The sequence below is a fragment of the Odocoileus virginianus genome, chromosome 6 (genome assembly GCF_023699985.2).
Source record: "Odocoileus virginianus isolate 20LAN1187 ecotype Illinois chromosome 6, Ovbor_1.2, whole genome shotgun sequence".
NCBI classification, from domain to species: Eukaryota; Metazoa; Chordata; class Mammalia; order Artiodactyla; family Cervidae; genus Odocoileus; species Odocoileus virginianus.
Window position 1 is genome coordinate 68983920 of NC_069679.1, and position 16142 is coordinate 69000061.

General features: G+C 49.2%; 1 protein-coding gene across 3 annotated transcripts in view; it reads left to right on the forward strand.

The window, feature by feature from the left end:
* The window catches only part of SMOC1 (SPARC related modular calcium binding 1), a 139982-nt gene extending 134582 nt beyond the window's left edge, over nt 1–5400 (forward strand). For 2 of the 3 annotated variants that reach the window (XM_070469552.1, XM_070469554.1), the window contains exon 12: nt 3478–5400. The gene's annotated coding sequence lies outside the window, so the exon portion shown is untranslated. The remainder of the gene's footprint in view (nt 1–3477) is intronic. The other variant, XM_070469553.1, reaches the window with a different exon arrangement.
* Nucleotides 5401–16142: the final 10742 nt, after the last annotated feature.

Genomic DNA, 16142 nt, shown 5'->3' on the forward strand with positions numbered 1-16142 from the left:
GGGCCCAGTCTAGTCCATGGCCTGTTTCTGTACAGCCTGTGAGCTAAGAGTGGCTTTTCTATTTTTCAGTTCAGTTCAGTTCAGTTGCTCAGTCATGTCTGACTCTCTGTGACCCCATGGACTGCAGCACGCCAGGCTTCCCTGTCCATTACCAACTCTCAGAGTTTACTCAAATTCATGCCCATTGAGTCAGTGATGCCATTCAACCATCTCATCCTCTGTCGTCCCCTTCTCCTCCTGCCCTCAGTCTTTCCCAGCATCAGCGTCTTTTCAAATGAGTCAGTTCTTCGCATCAGGTGGCCAGAGTATTGGAGTTTCAGCTTCAGCATCAGTCCTTCCAATGAATAATCAGGACTGATTTCCTTGAGGATTGACTGGTTGGATCTCCTTGCAGTCCAAGGGACTCTCAAGAGTCTTCTCCAACACCTCAGTTCAAAAACATCAGTTCTTCAGTGCTCAGCTTTCTTTATAGTCCAACTCTCACATCCATACATGACTACTAGAAAAACCATAGCTTTGATTAGATGGACCTTTTCTGGCAAAGTAATGTCTTTGCTTTTTAATATGCTGTCTAGATTGGCCATAACTTTTCTTCCAAGGAGCAAATGTCCTTTCTATTTTTAAAAGGATGTAATTTTCAAAAAAGAAGACTATGTAACCAAGACTGTTGTATATTGTCCGTGGTCCACAAAGCTAAAATGATTGCATCTAGTTCTTCACAGAACTTTTTGATTAAAAAAAAAAATTCTTCTAGTGCAGTGTGGGAAATGGATCGGGGGATGATGGTCTCTTTTTAGGGCAGAGACCCAGTAGGAGGCTGGAGCACCGACCAGGCAGGAGATGATGGAGGCCTGAGTTAGGGAAAACCAAGTAGGGTTGCAGAGTACTGGGTGGAGGTGACTAGGTAGAACTTCAGGGCTTGGTGATTGAGTGCAGAGAGGGATGAAGGTTGGTGTGGGCAACTGGGGGGCGGTCCATTCACTGAGATGGGCACCATGGCAGGAAGAGCAGAGCAGGCCTGCGGGTGGGGAAGATAACAGACATGACTTGGACCTGTCAGGTTGGTTGCACCCCAAAAATTAGAGAGTCATAGTGTAGGTGAAGGGTCTGGGCTGATGATAACAATTTGGGTAATTCTAAGTTGTTTGGTGCTGAGAAATGCCTTGAAGGAGACATAAGGGCTTTTCCTTGTTCTAACCCTTGGTTGACAGGGTAAACCCAAAAGGTAGCTGGGGAGGTGGCTGAGGTACGTGGCCCTGACTCTGGGAGGTGTGACCCTGGGTGAGTGATGCTCATCCCCAATCCATTTCCCACACTGCCCCAGAAGAATTCTTTTTTTTTTACCAAAACTGATGCTATCGTTTCTCTGATTGAATCCCTTCAACAACTTCCCTTTGCCCTTATATAGTTTAAACTCTCTTACCTTACCGCCTGCTTCCTCCCCTCTCCTTCCATCTCTAAACATGCATCTCAGTCACCCTGACATCCTTCAGCTCCTCTAGGCAGTCCTGTCTGATGAGGATGCCTCTCTGTGACCCCACGGCTTTTAGTCCCCAAGACATGGTGCAGTGTCATGGGTCAAACCCTGCTTCAGCCACAGACCAGCTCTTTTCATCCAAGTACAAACTACTCAACCATCGCAGACTTCCGTTTCTTCATCTGTAAGGTGGAAATAACCATAGTATCCACCTCACAGGGCCATTGTGCCGACACACGGAGACAGCGAGTCAAAGCAGTTGTCGAAGTGGTTGAGGCATTGAGGGACCTCCGTGAAGGTTTGATAGATAACACTAGTCTTCATGAGACCCATGCAGCTGTCAGAAGCACTGATCACACTGCATGCTGTCCACGCTCCCGGTTCTCCCCTACCATCATGCCCCTGTCCTCAATTCCTAACCTCAGGCACAGTGCCTTAGATCCTGGTCACATGATGAAGGGCTGGGAGAGGGACTGTCCTGTGTGGTGACTTTACGCTTTGGCACACTCAGAATCTGTGCCCATTTCTCAGAGCACAAGCTGAGGGCCAGTATTGGAGACTACCCAGTGTTTGCATTGACCCCCAGGCCCACCTGGAGCACTTCTGGGCTCAGCAGGTTCGGAATCACAGAGCTCCATTGGCGCATTGCCTTTGGTCCGCTTCTCATGCTGGTAGTTAAGGTCCACACAGCACACAGCAGCCAGGCGGAGGCTGGTGTGCTGACCTCAGGTCCACCCAGCTCACGGAGGCCTCCGGGCTGTCCTCTGAAGCTTTGCCAGGCACCAGCTGCACAGGACCCAAAGGAAGCAGGCAGCCCTGGCACTTCCCAGCTCTGTAATCTTTAGCAAGCTACCCAAAGTCTCTGAGCCTCAATTTCCTCATCTGCAAAATGGGTATGATAGCGTCTGCCTCACTTGGTGCGAAGATTTAACAAGCTGGTGCCTGGTTTGTGGTGAATGCAGAAAAGAAATGAGAGAAGTGGTTGAGGAACACAAGAGGCACCAGTGGTAAAGAACTCACCTGCCAATGCAAGAGACGTAAGAGACCCAGGTTTGATCACTGAGTCAGGAAGATCCCCTGGAGGAGGAAATGGCAACCACCTCCAGTACTCTTGCCTGGAGAATCCCATGGGCAGAGGAGCCTGGTGGGTTATAGTCCATAGGGTTGCAAAGAGTCAGACACGACTGAAGCGACACAGTATAGCGCAGCACACAGCAACACAGCCCTGGGCTGCCGGCAGCTTTGCTGGGTCTCTGTGCTTCAGGAGCCACAGAAAACCCACCTGGGCAGATGGTATGCAGCGCCTGAAGCAGACGGTGGTCATCTGGTGTCGTGCGGTGCCCTCTGGTGGGCTGAGAGGGGCTTGCACACCTAGTGGGGGGCAGAAGTCAGGTGGAGAGGACAGAGTTTGGGGGTGAATGTAGCTTTGGGTCAGAGGGACTGAATTTTGGGAAATGCCCCATGAACACAGGCATTCTCACCAACCAGACTCCTCACTGGGGGAGCTGACTTCCCAGCACAGTGTTCTGAGGACTGGGTCTCTTTCTTAACTAGTCCTTCCCAGTTTATGAAGCGCAGTCATCAGGATTGTTGTCATCACCCCCTGAGGCTGGAGACAAGTCCTTCCATTGAAAAAACCCACCAGCTCTCCCATTGACTTGCCGGAGGATGGCGTCTAACCCTGAACAGAAAACCCACTCGAGTGATGAAATGGATATCTGTGTTTGGAGTCCTCACAAAAGTGTTTTAGTTGCTCAGTCGTGTCCGACTCTCTGTGACTGCAGGGACTGTAGCCCGCCAGGTTCCTCCGTCTGTGGGATTTTCCAGGCAAGAATACTGGAGTGGATTGCCATTTCCTTCTCCAGGGGATCTTCCAGACTTAGGGATTGAACTCGAGTTTCCTGCATTGCCGGCAGAGTCTTTACCATCTAAGCCACCAGGGAAGCCCAGAGTTCTCTTAAACCCAGCTGTTATTTCTTGCTTATTCCTTCCCTTCTCAGTAGGACGCCTCGTCTAAGGAGCGGAAAACCAAAGGGCAGGTGGAGAGACCAGGGAGGCAGGATGGATCATCAGACAGCTAACCTTCAACGTTGCCCACGGCCCAGCCACATCCCATGTAACATAAGTGGTGCCCATCGTGTTTGCACTTTTAATAACTCTTATTTGTGTGTTTTCTTTTTCGGTTTCATTTTTAAACACCAGTATCTAATACCGCAGTGGGAAAAGGAAAGGGAAGAGAGACTGTTTATTCTCTTTTATTGTTAAGTTTTTGGATCTGCTACTGACAACTTTTAGGGTGTGGAGGGCGGGGGGCTTGCTGGGACTGAGAAGAAAGAGATTTATGTACTGTATATAAATATATATGTAAATTGTATAGTTCTTTTGTACAGGTGTTGGCATTGCTGTCTGTTTATTCCCCTCCCTCTCCCCGCTCTGAGCTGTGAGGGTTCCGGACACACAGCCCCGCTTTCTAGAACCCAGGACTCCATCCCTGGCCAGCCTGGATTCCATTGTGATCACAGTGCAGACTCCGTGGGTATCTTTGGGGCCACCTTCTGCCGTGGCTGTCAGAGCCACAAGTCACTTGGCGGTTGACCTTCTCAAGGGAGGGAGTGGACATTGCAGGTCAATGGGAGTGGCCCCTGGAGGGAGGCCCGTAGCCCTCAGGGGTCCCCATCCTCCAGCGCCCATGTGGTCAGGCCATCCAGACCCCCAGGTGGCCCAGACTCAGTGGGTGCACAGTGCCATTGACGCCCTCTGAACATACAGCCCTCAAAGGATGTGCGTTAGGGTCGTCTTGAAACATTTCCAGTCACATTTAGCACCTACTCCATGTAAAACAGGAGAGGAGAGGCAGAGAAGAAAAAGACACCCCGTGGGCCTTTTATTTAGTAGTTAAATTTAATATCTGAGCAGTGGAGGGAGAAGGACAGAAGGCCTGTCCTGGTGAGGATGGTGCCCACCCAAGGCTTCTCACCTCTCGCCCACCCATGAAGGAGGCTTCCTGAGACAGCGCCCAATGCTAAGGTCAGACTAGGCAGCTACTTCTGCAGTCCTCTTTCTCCTCTCCTGTCTTCTGGTCAGCATAAGCCTGAGGGAAGAGTTGTGTCCATCACCTTGTTGGTCACTCAACCTTTTCTATTTTTTTTAAACTCAGTACCGAGGTTCTTCCTGTTTTCCTAAATGCTCTTACGGGCTTCCAGGCTTGAGGCCAGTTCCAGGGCCAAATTCATCTTGGGCCTGTTACTTCTGCCTCCCTTGGAAGTGAGACGGAATGGCCCAGCCATGGGGAAATCCAGGCCTAGCTTCCCACAGGCGTTTTACTGTGACTCCAACGTGGACTGCCCAGCCTTAGAGTCGTACCCCAGCTTCCTCCTGCCCCGGGGGGCGGGAGGCATGCCCATCCGACAGTCATCCAACAAAGGGTGACAGGTGACTCTGAGCCCTCCTTCCCACGAGCATCCAGAGCAGCAGGGAGGGAGGGAGGGTGGGCAGTTTTCCAGGGCCGGCTGGAAATTTGTGGATTATTTTTGGATATCTGGCTGCGTCTCTGTGCATCTCCTATCCCATCCCAGTATCCCATCCTCTGACTGGAGAAGGTTCTTGCTGTCCTGGCGAAAAGTCCCAGAGGTTGTGTCAGGGTGACTGGAGACCCCATCCCAACATGGTAGGATGGAACAAGAGCCCTGGCCCATCAGTCTGGACCAGAAGGCCCGGTGTGCTGGCTGGGTGGACTTTCCGGGAGACCTCAGCCTCCTCCCCTGCCCTGAAGGAAGCGCCTCCGTGAAGAAAGTTGGAATCTCCCCGGGACATCTTCTCTCTCACACACGTGTAGAGGCAGAGTTGTGTGGTTTTCCTTTGTGAGGAGGGAGGGAGACCGTTTGTAGCTTGTTTTATAAAAAATAAAAAATGCTTAAACCTTGGTGGCGGTTGCCTCTTTCTTTGGGTGGCTTCCTTTGATGGAAAGCGTTCATTTCCTTAACGGTTTAGTTGTTTACTGTGGCCCGGGGTGCCCTCCACTCTGATCTTAGGAAGGCTGAGGTGCTAGACCAAAAAGGGAGCCAGAAGTGGCCATGGGTGGTGCCCCGCTTGCAGGGAAGACCATGATCCCCTGGGCCCTTGCCTACAGTGCTGGGACCCTGTTTGTAACACTTCTTCTGACCTGCACCTATGCAGCTAGCCCCACAAGCCATCACTGGAAGGTAGGGGATATTGCTGGTGGTGCTTTGTGGGCAGGGCTGGGGGAGCCGTTCCATGGCTCAGGCTGATGGGAGTGGGCATGTTGGCCATGATCCTGAGCACAAGACCCCAGGCTGGGAAGCAGCTGTCAACAGGGAGCAGGCCCCCGTGGGGCTCACGCCGTCTGTGCCCTCGTTTTCTGGGGCACGTGTTCAGGTCAGGGCTGCTGGTCTGGCTTATGTCGCTGGAGGCCTTCAGCGTGGACGCTGCAGCAGAGATGAGGCTCCAGATTGTTTCTGGTGCTACAGACATCTTTCCCCTTTGCCTCCCTCTCTGCACAAGCAGCTGTGTCCGGAAGTGGCTTCCTCTCCCGTCTCTGAGAACTTCCTTCTGCCACCTCTGTCCCCTAACCCTTTGCAGGTAAACAGAATACAGTGCCCTTGAAAATGACTCTGCCCCCAGCCCTTTCTTTAGCTAAGTGTTCCTGGGAAAGGTTCTCAGCCTTCAGATGGGGTCCGGCAGGTTTCCCTCCTCCAGTGCTGACAGTGAGCTGCTGTGTCCACAGGCCCTGAACTAAAACTCCAGCCCAGCGCCCCAGGTGTCATTATCCGCATCTCACAGGTGTGGTCACAGGCTCAGAAGCTCAGTGACTTGTTGGGTTGCACCAGGCTGGGAAAGGCAGAGCCAGGCATCACCTTCAGGTCTTCCCCTCCGGGCCTGGAGCTCTGCCCACTGAGGGCTGCCTTCCTTCAGGCACTAGAATAGCAGCCTTCTCCTTCCTTCATTCTGTGTGGTTGTATTCAGCTGTGAGTGCATATTATTTTTTCTCTGCATAGTTTAGAGTCTTATTAAAAAACCACTAATTTGAAGATGCCTATTATGGGCTTTAGGGATTGGGGAAGAGAAATAAGGTAGGTGTTTGCCCATGCAAGACCTCACTGGGAGACTTGGGGTTGACTCTGCAGCCCTGTTTAGCCTTCCTCTGCTTTCTCCAAAGATGAGTGGGCCATTCCTAATGGCAGTCAAGGAAAAGGGAACTGTAGACCCATCCTGTTAATTCCTTCACCCAAAGGCTCCTGAGTCATGCTTAGCCTTTGTGGGGAGGGGAAGACCAGGGACATGATCAGCTGGATGTCAAGAGATGACTGCTGCTGGGGTCCCTCAGATACTCTAAGAGGGGTCTCCAGGCTGGTACTCATCCCTGGTTTCCCCAGGAGTCTGGGAATCTGGCAGTACCAGACTGCTGGTAGGAAAAAAAAAACCCAGAGTCAGTCTGCTCATCTGAGCACTTATTCCCAGGTTTCTGAGTGACCCACAAGTCCACTAGGTGTGCCCACCAAGGACATCGAAGAGCTTCTTGGAAACCTGATCTTCTGGTCTGTGGCATTTGACTCCCCCCCCGCCCAGTCTTACAGGGGTGACAGACAAAACTTGACCTTTTTCACGCAGTGATACCAAACCAAGCCCTCATTCTTGTGGCCTGGATCACTATGCCCCTTTGTGTGACTTTCGTGAATTAAACAAGGAAGGGGCATGACCTTGATTATATGCCTGTCAGGTGTGTGACACAGGTATCTCTTGTCATTTCTTGTCAAATCTGACCCATTCCTTATACTCTTCTGTGCCAACACTTTATCAGGGTAACCTCATCCTTCCCACTGTGTGCATTGCTCCCCTTCTTCCCGTAGCTGCTCTGTGAAGGTCCTGTTGCCTGGGGTCTTCCTGACCAAAGTTTTGACAGTAGCTAATGGTCTGCCATCCTGTATGTGACACATACACTAACCCTGGTCATCCACACGCTTGGCGGTGGAGGGCCATTGACTGCTTGGATGTGGTGTCTTCACTGGATGCTGGGCATGTTGGTGAATTACTCACAAGAATCAGGAGAGACTGGGATAAGATGCAGTAACACACATCCTGCACACTACGCACTTAAGTCACAAAGGTTTTCGTCTCCCTCCTGGAACATATCCATCACTCATCAGCAAGGGGTGCTTCTTGTCATCAGGGCCCCAAGTTGAGGGAGGCTGCACTCTCCCTGATTGTGAAGGCAAAAAAAAGAACATGCTACATTGTACCCTGGTTCTTAAAGCTTCTATCTGGAAGTGCCATGTCACTTTGTTCGCATCTCAATGACTACGACAAATGACATCGTCCCATCTAGCTCAAGGGCAGCTGGCAAGTGCCCAGAAGTAGAATTAGTAATGTGAGACCTTAGGTCCCCAACCAGGGGTCCACCTCGCATCCCAGCATTGGAAGGTAAAGCCCTAACCACTAGACTGCTGGGGAGACCAAGGGGATCTGTTAACAGAAGTAGAATTAGTATTTGGTGGAAAACTCTGCTGACTGTCACAACATAGATTATCTTTGTATTTTCCATATTGATGGGAAAAAAATCAAAATTTTTACATTGTCCAAGAATAAAAAGACTTGCTTTTCACAGTTTCCACAGCGCATTTTATGTCAGTGACTTCTGACATAAAGGGAATGATCATTAGGGAAATGATCATTCTCTCCCTTGTGGGTAAACAGAGGATAAATGCACCTTCTCTCCCCATGAGCTACCATGCCCCACCCTGGGGAGGGGAGGGGTGGGGGTGGGCTAGGTCTCAAGTAACTAGCCATGCCCCAGTGCTGGAGAACTTGGAGAGGCAGCAAGTAACTCTGCGTGAAAGCAGCTGAGTAATTGCAGCACCCTGGGGGTACAAATATGACATCTCCCCTCTGCCATCCTGGCTCTCAGCTGTGCTCCACTGCATCTTCTTTCCTCAGGGTTCAGTTCAGTTCAGTCGCTCAGTCATGTCCAGCTCTTTGCGACTCCATGGACCCTGGCACGCCAGGCCTCCCTGTCCATCACCAACTCCCGGAGTTTACCCAAACTCATGTCCATTGAGTCGGTGATGCCATCCAACCATCTCATCCTCTGTCATCCCCTTCTCCTCCTGCCCTCAATCTTTCTCAGCATCAGGGTCTTTTCAAATGAGTCAGCTCTTCACATGAGGTGGCCAAAGTATTGGAGTTTCAGCTTCAACATCAGTCCTTCGAATGAACACCCAGGGCTGATCTCCTTTAGGATGGACTGCTTGGATCTCCTTGCAGTCCAAGGGACTCTCAGGAGTCTTCTCCAACACCACAGTTTAGAAGCATCAGTTCTTTGGTGCTCAGCTTTCTTTATAGTCCAAATCTCACATCCATACATGACTACTGGAAAAACCATAGCCTTGACTAGACGGACCTTTGTTGACAAAGTAACGTCTCTGCTTTTTAGTATGCTGTCTAGGTTGGTCATAGCTTTCCTTTCAAGGAGTAAGAGTCTTTTAATTTCATGACTGCCATCACCATCTGCAGTGATTTTGGAGTCCCCAAAAATAAAGTCTGCCACTGTTTCCCCATCTATTTGCCATGAGTGATGGGATCAGATGACATGATCTTAGTTTTCTGAATGTTGAGCTTTAAGCCAACTTTTTCACTCTCCTCTTTCACTTTCATCAAGAGGCTCTTTAGTTCTTCTTCACTTTCTGCCATAAGGGTGGTGTCATCTGCATATCTGAGGTTATTGATACTTCTCCCGGCAGTCTTGATTCCAGCTTGTGCTGCCTCGAGCCCAGCATTTATCATAATGTACCCTGCATAGAAGTTAAATAAGCAGGGTGACAACATACAGCCTTGACGTACTCCTTTTCCTTATGACAGCTCAGGCAGTTCCCATACCTTCTTGATGACTTCAGTTATTTACCAGCTCAGTTCTGTCCAATGACAAAGCTTCAGTCTCCAGCTTGGTTTAGCTCCTCCTCCCCTGTCTGTCTGTCTGTCTATGAAAGTTGCTCAGTCATGTCTGACTCTTTTTGACCCCATGGACTTCTCCAGGCCAGAATACTGGAGTGGGGAGCCTTTCGCTTCTCCGGGGGATCTTCCCAACCCAGGGATCGAACCCAGGTCTCCTGCATTGCAGGCGGGTTCTTTTCCAACCAAGCCCCAGGGGAAGCCCAAGAATACTGGGGTGCCCAATGGTGAACTGGCAGCCCAGCGGCTTGGAAGAGAAGAGCAGTGGGGCTTCAGTCAGTCTCTGAGACATTTCTTCCTCTACTTTATCCTGAAGCAGCTCTCCCAAGATGATGGGAAAGGAAGGAAGGAAAGGAAAGCCATGAGTGTCTCTGTTTTTTTTTTTTTTTTTAAAGGTATTTTTGATGTGGACCATTTTTTAAAAGACTTAATTGAATTTGTTACAATATTTCTTCTGTTTTATGTTTTGGGGGCTTTTTGGCCCTGAGGCATGTGGGATCTGAGCTTCCTATCCAGGGGTCCAACCCGCAGCCCCTGCATTGGAAGATGAAATCCTAACCACTGGGCTGCCGGGGAGTCCAAGGGGGGTCTGTTAACAGACAAGAGTTGTTCCCCTTTCTGCTCAGTGTGGCAGCTTCTCAGGTTGGTGCTGCTTGCCCTCTGGGTGGCAGATGCTCAAATACCGTATGGGATATTGTGGGGCCCATGCCGGGTCTGGGTGGGCACCCCCCGTCCCCTGCGACCCCATACACAGGGCCTGTGTGTGGGAAGTCCAGTTCTGGCTTGACCTTTTCCACACTTCCACACACCAATGCACAATGCCATGTCCACTTTGCTCCGAGGACCTTGCCTTGGGTTTCAGGCCTGAATTATAGCTGGGAAACTCACACAGCCTTGCCGTAGCAGTTGGTGGGAGTGCAGGTTGATCCTCATCGCCTCCTCTCTATATCTCTCCCAGTTCTCCCCTCCCTGCTTCACTAGGTAGAGTCTGGAGCCTGATCAGCAAGTTGCCTGCATCACAGATGTCTAATCGGGAAAAGAGATGTCAGATCAACAGCCAGCTTACACCCGCACGAACAGTTCTCTCAGAGCCTCCTTGCTTTTTCACCTTCAAGGAGGAAAGGAGGCAACCCAGTATTTCTTATCTATCTCTTTCCACTCTCTCCCCCATCCTCCTTTTATAGATTAGGCTGGGGAAGGGTGGTTAGTTCCAGAGCTATTTCAAGTGTCATGCTCTCTTAGCGGAGGGTATCAAGGCCCTAACTGTTGTTCTTTACAATATGGGATACTTAGCATCTCTGTTTTCTTTATCTTGGGCCCTAATCACTAATTCTGAGGAGGTAGAAAATGTTTGCCCCATCCCCATCACAGTCCTATGACGGTGGGTTTAGTGATGGATACAAGGGAAAAGGAGTCCAGAGAGAAACTCTGGTAGTTCCATCTCCAGTCCCAGGGACCTCCAGCCTCCCACCATCTCAGAGCCTTAATGGGCCTGCTGCTCTAGACATGAAGATGTCTAGAGCACCCTCAGGGTGTTGACCCCAGGAGCCAGGGGACCAATTCATTTCCACTCCTCCAATGGGCTCCTGTGCTATAGGAATACATCTTGTAAATTCCCATGAGTGACCCATTTCTTTAACCCCCCTGCGATGCTGGCCCAGGGGGAGGAATTGGAGCCTTCTAAGGGGAGTACTTTCAGAGATGTGTTATGTGCTGTAAACGGAAATCTGAGGTTTTTCAGTCCCCTATCCTCCCCCCCTCCTGTGTTTAGCAACTCTCTTCTATAGACATTTCTCCTTCCTCTTAAAGACATGAACTCTGCCTTCTGAGGGGCTTCCCAGCTGGCACTAGTGGTAAAGAATCTACCTCTCAATCCAGAAGACTTAAGAGACATGGGTTTGATCCCTGCATTGGGAAGATCCCCCGGAGAAGGAAAGGGCCACCCACTTCAGAATTCTTGCCTGAGAAATTGCACGGACAAAGGAGCCTGGTAGGCTACAGTCCATGGGGTCGCAAAGAGTCAGACACGACTGAAGTGACTGAGCATGCACACCCACTGCTTTCTGAGGGGTCACCCTTGAGACCCAACAGAGCCATGCTGGGCAGAGATGACTCCAGAGTGTTTCATTTACTCCCTTGACCGTAGGTGCCTTTAAAATCCTTGGCCTGGAGATCCCAAGACAGAGAAGTCTACTTGCTTGAGGCAAGAGGGTTGGGAAGGCAGCTTTTTCCTTGAGGAAGGTGGTGGGGAGTCAGCAGGAGAGGGTGGGGAGGACCCCTATGCAGCAGCAGGAGCCCAGCTCAGGTGAGAAGTCAGAGTCTCTGTAGACCTGGCACAATTGGTGCTGTTCATTTCCCAGAGTCCCGGACTTAGAAGATCAGCTTTTCATCTGCCATTGAATTACCTTTGGTTCCAGGTAAGTGCCTTCACCTTTCAAACACTGATTCTTTGTGCCTGGGCTCTTTGCTATACACGGCAGCAGGTCTTACACTGCAGGAGGTTCGTGTCTTTCAGGGGACAAGGAGGCATACAGAGAGGGAAGCGTGCTGAGCATCCTCAGGGGAGGGCAGGCAGATGCAGGATGGGGAGATGCAACAAATGCATCTTTAGGAAGTGGGGCTGGAGTGAGAAAGCATCCTTGGAGGGAATCCACAGTATGGGCCTGAGATTGTCAGGAAAGGAAGGGCAAAAAAAAAAAAAAATGCGGAGACGTTTAGAGAGGAAATAAGATGCAGGCAGAGCAAGAGGTGAAGCCAGGGGCAGGGAGAGGGAGAAGAGAGACAAGAAGGAAACCGGGAGTGGCTGAGAGAGCCCCAGGGAGGGTCACAGCTGATGAAGAGTCGTGATAGGCTGAGTTCAAGAGGAAAAAATTACGGTGGGGGGAGGGAGGGAGGGAGAGGACTAACAGGCCTGGGGCAAGGGTGGAGGAAGAGGGATTGGGAGGAATGAGACATCTCAAACTGGAAAAACATACTAGAAATAGGCTGAGGTGTCTCTGCTGGACGGCTGGAGTTTGAGGTTTTCACACTGGTGACTGAGGGCTGCGGGGCAGCGTGTGGGCTATTTTAAGCAAGTTCAGAATAGACTCTCAGGAGAGTGGCAACCGGTCTGGAACTCTGCTAGGGAGATTATTCCGGTCCCAGACTCAGCCCTTCTCAGGTGTTGGAGAAGACTCTTGAGAGTCCCTTGGACTGCAAGGAGATCCAACCAGTCCATCCTCAGGGAAATCAGTCCTGAATGTTCATTGGAAGGACTGATGCTGAAACTCCTTTGGCCACCTGATGTGAAAAACTGACTCATTGGAAGACCCTGATGCTGGGAAAGATTGAAGGCAGGAGGAGAAGGGGACGACAGAGGATGAGATGGTTGGATAGCATCACCGACTCGAAGGACATGAGTTTGAGCAAGCTCAGGGAGTTGGTGATGGGCAGGGAAGACTGGCATGCTGCAGTCCATGGGGTTGCAAAGAGTCAAACACGGCTGAGTGACTGAACTGAACTGACTGAGACCCAGCCCGGGTCTCTGCTGCACCCAAGCTCCTGGACACTTCTACTTGGGTGTCCCACAAGTCTAGAAAACTCAGTGTAACTAAACCTGTGCATGCCACATCTCCCTCCACCTCTCCTCAGTGCTAGGCACACCAGCGGCCACTCCCCCAAGCCTGGGACCCCACAGCCCTGCTTCTCTCCTTGCTCCAATGTCCTTCCCCCGCTGTCCATCCAGCTGGCCACCGTATTTTGTGAATTTCCACCCTAATTCTTCCCCCCCCGGGGCCTCCTCTCCACCCCCACTGCCACATTCCATCTGCTTCCTTCAGTGGTGGATAGTTGTCAATGGTGTCTGGTTTCCCTCCATCTATTCCCCAACTCAACCATCCTTCACAACACAGACAGCTCAGACTGAGCTAACAAAAAGGCAAATCAGATTATGTTTTCTTCCTGCTAAAAGCCCCTCAGAGGGGTTGAGGGGACACAAATTCATATGTTGAAGCCTTAACTTCCAATGTAACTGTATTCAGAGATGAGCCCTTTAAGGAGATAATCAAGGTTAGATGAGGCCCTGACACAATAGTACTGGTGTCCTTATCAGAGGAGGAAGAAATATCAGAGAAAAGACCATTTGATGACACAGTGAGAAGGTGACCATCTGCAAATCAGGAAGAGAGGTCTCCCCAGAAACCAACCCAATCAGCACCTTGATCACGAACTTCTGGCTTTCAGAAATGTGAAAAAATAAATTTCAGTCATTTAAGCCACCCAGTCTGTGTTATTTTGTTATGACAGCCTCCACAATAGATTTGCAGATAAATACAGTTGCCTTGGGGCTTCCCAGGTGACACTGGTGGTAAAGAATCTGCCTGCAATGCAGGAGACATAACAGACACAGGTTTGATCCCTGGGTTGGGAAGATCCCCTGGAGGAAGGCATGGCAACCCGCTCTAGTATTCTTGTCTGGAGAATCCCATGGACTGAGGGGTCTGGTGGGCTAGAGTCCATAGGGTCACAAAGAGTCAGACATGGCTGAAATAGACTTAGCACCACCATAGTTGCCTTAGTTTATCCCACAAAGCTAAACTTCTTGATCTGGTTGTGATCTTCAACCACTCCTTCCATAAAAACTTTTCTAAAAACTATGCACATCTTGTTGTGATGTTAGCCTTCTACACTACTGTATGTCCAATTAAACCCTGCTGCTTTCACACATTCAGTTCACGCCTCAATCATAAGTATTACAATACTCTGTATCCCAGGCTTTTCAATGTCTTCCCTACTCATGCTTCCTCCTAAGATGACAACATCAATAATAATATAAAAAATGACAAGTCTACTAGGCAGTGCAATGTATAGATTACATCAGTTGTATAGTTTAATCTCCCAAACTCTAGACTAGAAAATATTATTCTAACTATATGATGGAGTGAAAAATACAAGACTTCCACAACCTTAGGTGATATAGTTAAGGTCATTCTGTCAGTGATATGAGAGCAGGATTTGATTCCTTGCTTGCTTGCTAAGTCACTTCAGTCATATCTGACTCTGTGCAACCCTATGGACTGTAGCCTACCAGGCCCCTCTGTCCATGGGATTCTCTAGGCAAGAGACAGGAGTGGGTTGCCATGCCCTTCTCCAGGGGATCTTCCTGACCTAGAGATTACTTTGCCAACAAAAGTCCATCTAGCCAAAGCTATGGTTTTTCCAGGAGTTATATATGGATGTGAGAGTTGGACTATAAAGAAAGCTGAGCACCGAAGAACTGATGCTCTTGAACTGTGGTGTTGGAGAAGACTCTTGAGAGTCGCTTGGACTGCAAGGAGATCAAACCAGTCAATCCTCAAGGAAATCAGTCCTGAATGTTCATTGGAAAGACTGATGCTGAAGCTGAAACTCCAATACTTTGGCCACCTGATGTGAAGAACTGACTCATTGGAAAAGACACTGATGCTGGGAAAGATTGAAGGCAGAAGGGGATGACAGAGGATGAGATGGTTGGATGGCATCACCAACTCAATGGACGTGAGTTTGAGCAAACTCCGGGAGTTGGTGATGGATAGGGAAGCCTGATGTGCTACAGTCCATCAGGTTGCAAAGAGTTGGACACGACTGAGCGACTGAACTGAACGGAGAGACTGAACTCACATCTCTTTATTCTCCTGCGTTGGCAGGCAGGGTCATTACCACTAGCCACCTGGGAAGCCTGGTCTCTACAAATAAGTCACTCTGTGCTCTCCATCACTTCTTCATGCAGCATTGCCAAACTGCCTGTAGATGTACATCCTCATTTGTCTTCCTTGTATAGCTAATTATGTCTGGTCCTTCAAAACTTAGCTCACCCAGTCTGACTTTTGGTGCTTCTTCCTGAGTACTTCCAAACCACCCTGATTTTACCCCAGCCACAGTCCTGAGCTTTCAGGAGGAATATGGTGAAAAGTGGAGGGTCTGTTTTACAGTTGTTTCTTAATTTGTCACTGGAGAATGGTCAGCTAAAATCTTTGAGCTGGTGAAAAGATTTTCTTTGCCTGATATTTTAAAACTACAGTGAGGTATCACCTCACACAGATCCAAATGGCCATCATCAAAAAGTCTATGAATGATAAATGCTGGAGAGGGTGTGGAGAAAAATGAATCCTCTTACTCCGTTAGTGGGAATGTAAATTGGTATAGCCACTATGGAGAACAGTATGAAGGTTCCTTAAAAAACTAAAAATAGAATTACCATATGACCCAGCAATCCCACTCCTGGGCATATATCTGGACAAAAGTACAATTTGAAAATATACATATACCTCAATGTTCATAGAGCACGATTTACAATAGCCAAGGCATGGAAACAAGCCAAGTGTCCATTGACAGATGAATGGATAAGGAAGATGTGGTACACATATACAATGGAATATTACTCAGTAATTAAAAAAGAATGAAGTAATGCCATTTGAAGCAACATGGATGGACCTAGAAATTATCATACTAACTGAAGTAAATCAGATAAAGGTGAGTATTATATGATATCACTTATAAGTGAAATCTAAAAAAATGATACAATGGAATTATTTACAAAACAGAAATAGATATATAGACGTAGGAAATAAACTTATGTTTATCAAAGGGAAGGGGGTAGGGGATAAACTAGGGGTTTGTGATTAAAATATACACACTGCTATATATGTAATAGATAACTAACAAGGACCTACTTTATAGCACAGTG